Source organism: Lontra canadensis, unplaced genomic scaffold (assembly GCF_010015895.1).
Source record: "Lontra canadensis isolate GAN:19392208 unplaced genomic scaffold, GSC_riverotter_1.0 scaffold57, whole genome shotgun sequence".
Taxonomy (NCBI): domain Eukaryota; kingdom Metazoa; phylum Chordata; class Mammalia; order Carnivora; family Mustelidae; genus Lontra; species Lontra canadensis.
The window spans coordinates 3,523,655-3,533,221 of record NW_022631051.1 but is presented as its reverse complement, the minus strand read 5'-3'; the positions used below and the strand labels follow the sequence as shown (position 1 = coordinate 3,533,221).

General features: G+C 42.6%; 1 long non-coding RNA gene across 2 annotated transcripts; it reads left to right on the top strand.

The window, feature by feature from the left end:
- The first annotated feature begins 201 nt into the window (after positions 1 to 201).
- Positions 202 to 6,598, top strand: LOC116878325. Of its 2 annotated transcripts, none has more exons than XR_004384827.1 (3): positions 202 to 261; positions 858 to 953; positions 6,510 to 6,598. It is a non-coding gene; the product is annotated as an uncharacterized LOC116878325 (long non-coding RNA). The 2 variants fall into 2 exon arrangements; XR_004384826.1 differs by lacking the exon at positions 202 to 261 and adding an exon at positions 331 to 390.
- Positions 6,599 to 9,567: the final 2,969 nt, after the last annotated feature.

The following is a 9,567-nucleotide window of genomic DNA, read 5'->3' as shown; positions in this document are numbered from 1 at the left end:
TGTGGTGAGAGAGAACGAGGACGCGCCCAGACGCAGAAAGCGTCGACGTTCAAGCCTATCCGGCTTTTAATGGCGGGCAGGCAGGCCTACACCGGAAGTGCGTGAAAAGGCGAAGCCTGCCGGGAAGAGGGCTGGGGCGGGGCTACAGAGGCATGGGGGCGTGGCCTGGAAACCAGAGGGCTTGGCGGGGCGGGGGCGGGGGCGGGGCCAGCCCAACTACGGGTGTGGCGGTTGGGGAGTGGGCGGAGTCGACCTGCAGCGGTAGGTGGGAGTTGTCTTGGCGGTTGGAAAGGGTTGAAAGGTGTGGTCTGGTACCTGCAGACGGTGGCGTTCATATCAGTTCTGTAGAAAGCAGGGAATGGTGGCTGCCCCTTGTCCGTAAAGAGAGAGGTCATGCCACTGCAAGGCCTGAGAGTTGGGGGAGAGAAGCTGTGAACAGTGGGTTTTCACAGAGGGATGTTGAAAGTGATTGCTGAGAAGCTAGAGGGATTTCTAGTGAAGCTAGGTGTCATCCTTTCATAATCTCCTGCAGTAAATTGGAAAGCGGAGTAAAATAATTCTATTTACCCAGAGTGGCCTCAGGACGATAAAGCAATCAGGAGGGGACTGGAGTGTGTGCTGTTAGTGAAGGTAGCACTGGAAGGAGCCGAGCTCACTTGGCCCTCTGATCTCCTCTTGGGAGTTTCTGGGAGACTCAGGAATTTGGGGAGAGGTTGTGGGAAGCAAAAGGAAGCCCAGATCTCCAGATGAGGGCAGCTAGGAGTGGGGCTGGGGGTCTGGGCTGTGGCCCCTTGGCAGGGAGGCTCCAGCCGTTTAGTGTGGAGTTGGGGAAAGATGCACTCTCTTTCGGTTTCTAGGTTCCCTGTACCTTTTTTATTCCCTTGCGTCAGAGAGCATGGCCAGACCAAGAGATGGAAACTACAGGGAGGCCAGTTGAGACTTGATTGAAGAAGGTAAGGATTGGGCTGAATGAACATCCCATTCCTGGGATCCGGCAATCATTTGCCAGGAAGGCTGACCCCTTGGTGGAAAGAGCTTGGTTTCGTAAATGAGAAGTCTGTCTGCTTCTGATTTTGAGTTGGTGATTTAACTCCCCAGGCCTGTATGTCCTCATTTCTGAAATGTTAAGAATATTCTCCCTGCTACCTCATAAACTGTGGCAGAGGTCGACTTTGATAGCTGCCACTGAAAATGCTTTGCACAGTAACTATGACAAGAGCTAACAATTACTGACTCCCAGCCCAGCACTCTTAAGGGATTTTTCCACATGCAGTCTCGTTTAATCCTTACATGAACTCTTTATGGTAGGTATTGTTATTATCCTCCCTGTACAAATGAAGAGACTATGGCTACTGTCTGTCAGAGAATTTAAGTAATTTGTCCAAGGTCGTACAGCACGTTGGAGCAAAATCAAGGCTCGAATTTATTCAGACTGACTCCAGAGCCTACTCTCTCAACACTGCAACTATTAAAACCTAAATCCAGTGGGGTTTTTGTTGTTGTTGTTCTCAGTATTTTATAGAACCAACTCCCAAATTTGGGCAGGATACTGAACTATATTTCTTCTAAATCCAACAGTGAGATTCGCTGATTTCAATAATCATCTCTTTCATTATTATAGCTTAATTTCTCTGAGCCTTAAATAACATTTTTACCTATAATTAAGGGAAGGTGTCCAGTAACAGAAATGAAAATTTGACCTAGATAAAAAGAGCATAGAAGGAAAGTTATGGGAAGAGGTAATATTAAGTAATTTGTCTCTCAAATTGTCGATAATGAAAGACCAGTTTTATTTTATTTTTTTTAAAGATTTTATTTATTTATTTGACAGACAGAGATCACAAGTAGGCAGAGAGGCAGGCAGAGAGAGAGGGGGAAGCAGGCTGCCTGCTGAGCAGAGTGTCCGATGTGGGGCTCGATCCCAGGACCCTGGGATCATGACCTGAGCTGAAGGCAGAGGCCTAACCCACTGAGCCATCCAGGCGCCCAACAAAAAGTAATTTTAAAACCAGTACACATTCATTGAAAGTATGCATATAGGTGATTAATATGAAGAATCCCTATTACACTTGTAGTATTTTGTTATTCTACAAATGTGCTCACTTCTTGTTAATTTATCTAAAATAATTTGGGTTTATGACATTACTTGCTAAGGTATATCTAAGTGACTTCCTACATTTTGTTTTAAAACCTCATTAGAGAAGGCACCTGGGTGGCCCAGCTGGTTGAGCATTCAACTCTGGATTTCAGCTCAGGTCATGATCTTAGGGTCCTGAGACTGAGTTCCATGTCCGGCTCTGCACTCAACAGGGAGTCTGCTTGAGAATTTTCCTTCTCCCTCTCCTTCTCTCTCTCACTCCTCTCACTGAAATAAAGTAATTAAAAAACTCTTTAGAGAAACTAACCTCACAGAGGTGTGTTGATTGCAGTATAAGAGGAGATTAATTTCAGCAAGTTCATTTTTTTTTAAAGATTTTATTTATTTATTTGACAAAGAGATCATGAGTAGGCAGAAAGAGAGAGGGGGAAGCAGGCTCCCCGCTGAGCAGAGAGCCCGATGTGGGCCTCAATCCCAGGACCCTGAGACCATGACCTGAGCCGAAGGCAGAGGCTTTAACCCACTGAGCCACCCAGGCGCCCCAGCAAGTTCATTTTTAACTTTGATCGGAAATGACCCAACTGATGCTGCATTTTCAAAATTCATTTTCAGTCCATCAGCTAGTTCCACAATTTATTTCATGAAGTTATAGTTTTATGTCAACTACCTTTTATTGAAATTATTTGTCAGAGCCATGATTTTCCTACATAGGCTATTCTAGTAATGAAAAATAAGATTTAAAGCATTTGGTCAAATTCATAGGATGTTTGTAACTTTTCAGATTGACAATACAAAGATCATCACCTACTTCATTGACAGTCTTTATTGACAGTCATTTTTGAATTATGGAACATGTCAAAAATCTGTAAAATGTGTTCTTCCAAGCTTCTTTTATTTTTCCCTTACAATCATATATTCACTGGCAAAACATGTTGCTGTGCTTCCTTCCACAGAAGTATAAAAATCATTAAAATATTGAAGAGGGGCACCTGGCTGGCTCAGTCTTTAAGAGTTTGCTTTCGGCTCAGGTTGTGATCCCAGCAGATCTCCTCTGCTCGGTGGAGAGTCTGCTTCTCCCTCTCCATGTGTATGCTCTCTCTCTCAAATAAATAAATAAAATCTTTTTTAAAAAATCAAAGATAGCAACAAATAAGCAAGACTATCTGGTTTACACTTTAAAAAATTAAAATAAAAAAATAAAAAATTAGAACCAAATTAACTTATTTTGTAGAAACATAAGGCAAGAATTTGACACAAGAATGTCATTCTTGACACAACTTCTTCTCCATAAAGATCCTAATTCAGCATGCAGTACCAGTTATGACTCAACTTCCATATTATGACATTATAAAAAGAATAATCTTCAATTTACCATGTTAGTTTTTGCTGCATCGCTAAGCATAGGTTTTAGGTAAGCTGACATATTTCATAGCAAGACTTTTCTCCATGACAGGAGCTGTGAACTGATTACAATCAGTTGCAAGCTCTCCATCCAGGGAACTCTCACAAAATGCTTTTCTCTCATTTCAGAGGTGCCATCAGAACACATTCCTACTCAAAACTTAAATTCCAAGCACATTTGTTAGCAAGAAAGCTGGGGCGGGGGTGGGGCGGAGAATCCTGTTTTTTTACTATCATGTTAAATTAGCTCATTTTAGCAAGATCTTTGTAGTTGCCAAGTTGCAGTGAAAAATAGGCAACATTATATGTTTTATGAGTTGGTCTTAAATCATAATAGCCAGTTTCTGAACACATCCGATTGGAAAGTGTTTCTTGAGCCCCATTTTTTCCTGTTTCACCTACTTCTAAGCAAGCATCACCAAAGCCATCTTTTGCTAATCGTTCAGTAATTATAAATGGATTTTTAGTTTTAGCAACCTAAGAAGCAATTCCTTGTGAAGCTCCCAAAAGCTTTAATGTTTATAGTGTAATACCAAACATCTGCTTCTGTCAGCCTTTTAATTGAAAACTCTCTTTCTCAAAGAATTTTTTTGTTTTGAATTTGTTTGGCAAGTAAATGTCACTTCAGTATCAGTTTCATTCATGACTCATTAGTAACTTTCCCATAAATCACACTCTGGTTTTAGTACTTCGTCAAATTTACTTGCCTAATAGAGCTATGAATATGTGTATGTTTACATTAAAAAATCGTAATTAAAAGTCAAAATGATTGTAAAGACAAATTATAAATGAATAATGTGTATAGATTGGAGGATGTTGGATTACAGCTGACAGATCTTAAAGTGACAGGCCACGTGAGGAGGAGGTCCTACTATGCATAGCAAGTATACAGCTTGAGTCACGTGGCGCTCACCATTCAAGTCCCACCCGAACTGCTCTGTACTCTATTCAATGAGACGAGTTCACCATTCCTGTCCTGGGGCTTTGAGGAATTATCCCAATATTACATATACGTTTCTCAGAGCTTGCTCCTGTTCTTTCTGCCTACCTTATCTTGGACCAGAAACAGTTTGCCAGCTGGTGCCAGATCCCAGACCACAGTTTGAATAGTATTATCCTAGAATTTAAGATTGGCACTTGTCAAAAATGCAAATCTGCTGGGTGCCCAATGCTTACCTGGCAATGGATGAGAAAGGATTAGCCATTTCGTGCTCTGGTTTGGCTCAGCCCCAATGATGGGGTGTGTCTTCTTCCAAAGCTACACTTGGGTCATCTTATAGCTGAGGAAGTGGGGAGTCAGAGGGTGGAAGTGACCTGGTGGGGATGGAGCTGGATCAGAAAAGAAACTAGGGCCAGGTCTACCCATACCTCATCCTCAGCTAGCAGCCAAACTGTATAGGCAGCAAGCCCAGCCCAACCCTTGGCCTCTCTGAGTCTGAGCTTGAGCCTTCTTGGGGGACAGCAGGCTGGGCTGGGCTCAGCCCATACTCAGGGTTATCTTTGCTAAGTGTCAGTCAAGAAAGGCAACAACGTCTGATGGGATATAAATATCACCCTGGATTTTCATACCTCCTCAAAGAACAGCCTCATCCTGGGGGTCAGCAACGGCAGACTGGATGCCATTGGATTAGAGATTTATAATTGGCAAGGTAGGTGTGTAATATCCAGGATTTTTTTTCTCCCCACCATCAGCAATAGAGTAGTTAGGAAACATTAGACATGCCTAGCACCAAATCCCAATGACCTATACTAATGGAATGGGGAAAGTCTCATCACTCATGTAGAGCTGATGACTAGAGACCTTTTAGTGACTGACGGTACAGAAGCTGTGTCCTTCCTCTGCTCCTGCTCAGCAGCCCAGATCCTGACCTGGTGGAGGCAGAAGAATAATTCTCAACTGCCCTCCTCAGGCGGAATGGACCAACTAGAGTGAATGAACAAATCAGGAGTCAGCAAAGGATGAGCATGGGATATGGAAAGGCCACATGTGCATGACCTCGGCTCCTGTATGGGACTCCAAGCTCCCGGATGAAAGGTGTAAGGTTGTTTGTTGTTTTATAGAGTGGCCTGCATGGTAGTCACTAAATCTATGAGGTCTCCAGACGCTTAAGTTACCTTTCTTTTTCTAAAATAGCATTGCATCTCTCCTTTCGAGTTTCATGGATTGATCTGTAAGTCCTGCCCCTCCTCTAATAGCATTTGGGGCTTTTATAGTTACAGCTGCTCACAAAGCCTCCTGTGAAAAATACTTTGCAAATGTCCTTTTCCTCCTTAGCGTTTCCAGTGGCACGGGGTAGAATGACCTGCTTTTAGGTTTTCTAGTCTAATGATAGAGACTCTGAACTCAGGCAGACCTCTAAGTTTCTTTTTTTCTTCCCCAAATCTTCCAAACCTTAAAAAAAAAAAAAAAAAAAAAAGAAAAGATAAAACATACCATCAAGGATAGTAATTTATATGGCTATTTGCTGTCTGGAAACAAAGAGAACATGAATGGAATATTATACCATGAGATAAGTGTAATATTCACGCAAGAGAAGTAGTTCAGTGGTTCTCAGCAAGGGGACATTTGTCTGGACCTAATTTTGGTTGTCACAACTAAGGGAGAAGGGGAAGTGCGATTGGCATTTATCTAATGGGTAGAGACTAGGGATACTGCTAAACATCCTATTGCACCCAGAACAGTCTCCCCCCAGCCACAAAGAATTATCTGGCCCCAAATGGCAATATTGTCAGGTAAGGAAGCCATGATTTAGTTATCTCTTGAAATTTCTTCTAAGGTAACACTTTTGTGACTTATTTCTAGAAATAATTAATCCCTGATATTTGATTCTTTGGGGTTTCAGTCTATGTGTAAGTACTTACCAAATAGAGTATATTTGTAAAGTGCACAATTCAAAATACTAAAAAAACATTAAAAGATACAAAGAACTACCAATTTGAGGACACTGGTCCTCATGCTTCTGGTAGTTTGTAGAGAAGGAGATTCTAATGTTAGTCTTACCATTTTCAGGGGAATCTTCTGATAAAGGAAGACTGCTTAGGGCATCAAACACACTTTTCAACTGAGAAGGCATCAGCACACCAGAGAAATGCGTGCAGTCTGAAGTTCTTGTTGATGGTCAAGTCCTCTGATGTGAAGGCCTGGGTTTAATGCTGGCCTTAACATCAGTCTCCTGTATTTCATCACCATATCATCCCCTTGGTCACAGCAGAACCTTCATGTCTACTGACAAGCTTTCTGAGGTGTGCCAAAGTGTGAGGAGCTGCCTCTTTCACAAATTGGATTCCACCCTCCACAGACCATGGTGACAGAAATCCTTCGAGTAACACTGAGATCAGGTCCAGGGGTCGACCTGGGACTTCAGTTCTGTGGTGTGTGGTTTTTCCTGACTTCAGATAATTGTCCTTGGTAGACCCCAATGACAGTTGGTTCAGAACTGGTGATAAGCTCAATGGAGCTGACACAGGCTGACAAAAATTCCTATAGTAAAGTGTTTGTGGAATTTCCCCAGATGGGGCTTGGAGAGTTTGTCACATTAGTGGGTTTTTAAGAATGTCTTTGCTCTTCATGCACGCAACTGTGTCATTTCTTCTTCTTCTTCTTTTTTTTTTTATAGATTTTATTTATTTATTTGAAAGACTGAGTGTGAGAGAGCACAGAAGTGGGGCAGAGGGAGAGGGAGAGGGAGAAGCAGACTCTGCTGAGCAGGGAGCCTGATGTGGAGATCAATCCCAGGACCCTGGGATCATGACCTGAGCCAAAGGTAGACGGCTTAAGCGACTGAGCCACCCAGGTGTCCCCCCTCATTTCCTCTTAAGGCAAAACTTCTACATCTGGTACATGTAGCTCCATTGTAGGGTGCTTAGCGGAGAGCAGGATGGCTTTAAGTGTAGGCTTCTATCATGTCATTTGGCACTTCTGTGTCCTGATATGTCTTCTTTTGCTGATTTATTTTGATCAGTTTATCTTAAGCAAATGTTCCTCACCAAAGGAGATGGATAGAGTATTTTCCCCCAGGAGAGGAGGCAGCAGCCACATCTCCTCCGGGGAGGAATCCGTGATTGGCCCAGTTTGGAGGGCACCATCTGGCACACTCCCCCAGGGGCTGGCCAGCAAGTGCAGGCATCTGCAGGGCTCTCTTCTGATCCAGGTGAGCACTGGAGTTTATGTTTGTTTCCAGAGTCACAGGCAGTAGATATCCCAGCAGTGGTTGTCTGAGAGATATCATCCTTTGCCACATGGAGGGCCAGGGGCTCTGTCTAGCAACTTAGCACAAGCTGAGATCCAGAACACAAAATGGGAAGACTTTCTAAAATCCCCCCTTTTCCCTAATTTTAGGCCTTTTAAAAAGTATGCTGCTTTTTGTTAAGTAACCATTTTTAGGAAACTTATCCTTCTTGGGGACTGACGTCTGCGCAGGTGCTCGAAACTATCCTATTCTCTTGACCCTGGTGGTTGGGAGTTTTCTTCATGGTCTGCATCAAACACCCGGTCACTCTGGAAGGGACCTGTACTTCTGTTGCAGTTTTTGTAATAGCAACGTCATTTCCCGATTGCCGTCAGACATCTGTCCAGGGATATTACCCAACTGGGAAAATATCTCAAGAATTGTACCGTAGCAATAAGCAAAAGCTGCTCTCTATTTGTCAAAGGCAATATAAACTTCATCTCTTCTAGAACCTACAGTAGCTGCAGGACAGATCAGATGCGACTCTGTCTAATGCTTCAAGTTTCATTCCCACTTTAAATTATTTAAGGCTGGCTTGGGTAATTCCTTCTTAAAGAACGTCAAAGTTGTGATTTCAAATCCATTTGAAATTCATAAAAGGAACATAGGCTGAGAGGACACATTCATCTGGAGCTCCAGAGAAGGTTAAGTGAAGCCCTCTTTTTTTCCTACAGATGCCCCAATGGGTTGTGGGTCCAAGGAACCTACAGGCCTCCTCAGGTCCTTTCCATTGTCACAACAGTGCTCACTATAAGCTGGCACCTGTAATTCCAGCAACTACAGCAGTACACACTGGAGAAACAGTGTGAAGTAACATGCCTCCCTTTCAAACTAGCTTTGAAGTTGTTAGCCTGAGGAATCTTGGACTCTCTGAAATACTGGGAAGGAGGAAAGATCCAGCCTCTTTCCCGAAACTGTTCCATTGGAAATTATCATTTTTCACAGGAGATATTCTTGGTTGTCCTTCTTGACAGCAGAATGATCTGAATGCTTTCCCTATTGTAAGCCTTTCTGGTGTTTTCTCAGGCAATGGCAGTTGACAGAGCATGGTTTTTGCCCATGGTCCAGCTGGCATGGGAATTCAGTACACCGCCACCATGTTTCAGAGCCCAAGTACAGAGCCTGGATCTGGCTTTCTTTTTACAGCTTTATTGAGGCATAACTGACATATAATAAACTTCACATATTTAAAGTATACAGTTTAACGCATTTTAGCATATGTATACCTCCCCGCAACCACTGCATGATGAGATAATGAACATATCACCCCCAAAATTTTCCTCGTGCCCCTTAGCCATCCCTCCCTCTTACCCTCCTTTAAATATTTAACATAATGTTTCAAAGTTGAAGACAAAAAGTGGGAAAGCTGCTCCACCCATTCAATGAGTCCGGGTATAATCCCAGCTCTAAAACAAAGTAAGAAAATTATGACAATTATAGACCAACTTTACTTCCGGACCTAGATGTGAAAGTCCTTGATGAAATACTGGTTAATGGAATTAATCAGTTAAGGAAAAAATTACAATTGCACAATTGCAATTGCTCTTCATAGAATCCCCTTTTTATTCTCCAATGTATTTTTTCACTAAATCTTTGTTCATTTTTTCCCCTACTTTTCCCTCCCAATTTCCTCACAGTTTTAGCTTTAGCTGATATTCTCATTTTATCCTGACATTATAAAACAAGCTGGCTGTTTTCTCATAAGTTCCTGCAGAGGAAATGTGTCCTAGATGAGGAAAAGATTCTAGAAGGTGACAGTCACCCACATTTCAAAATGAAAGGAGCAAAACAATGAGAGAAGTCATATTAGTTACAATTTTCTTAGGCCCTTCTATTGTT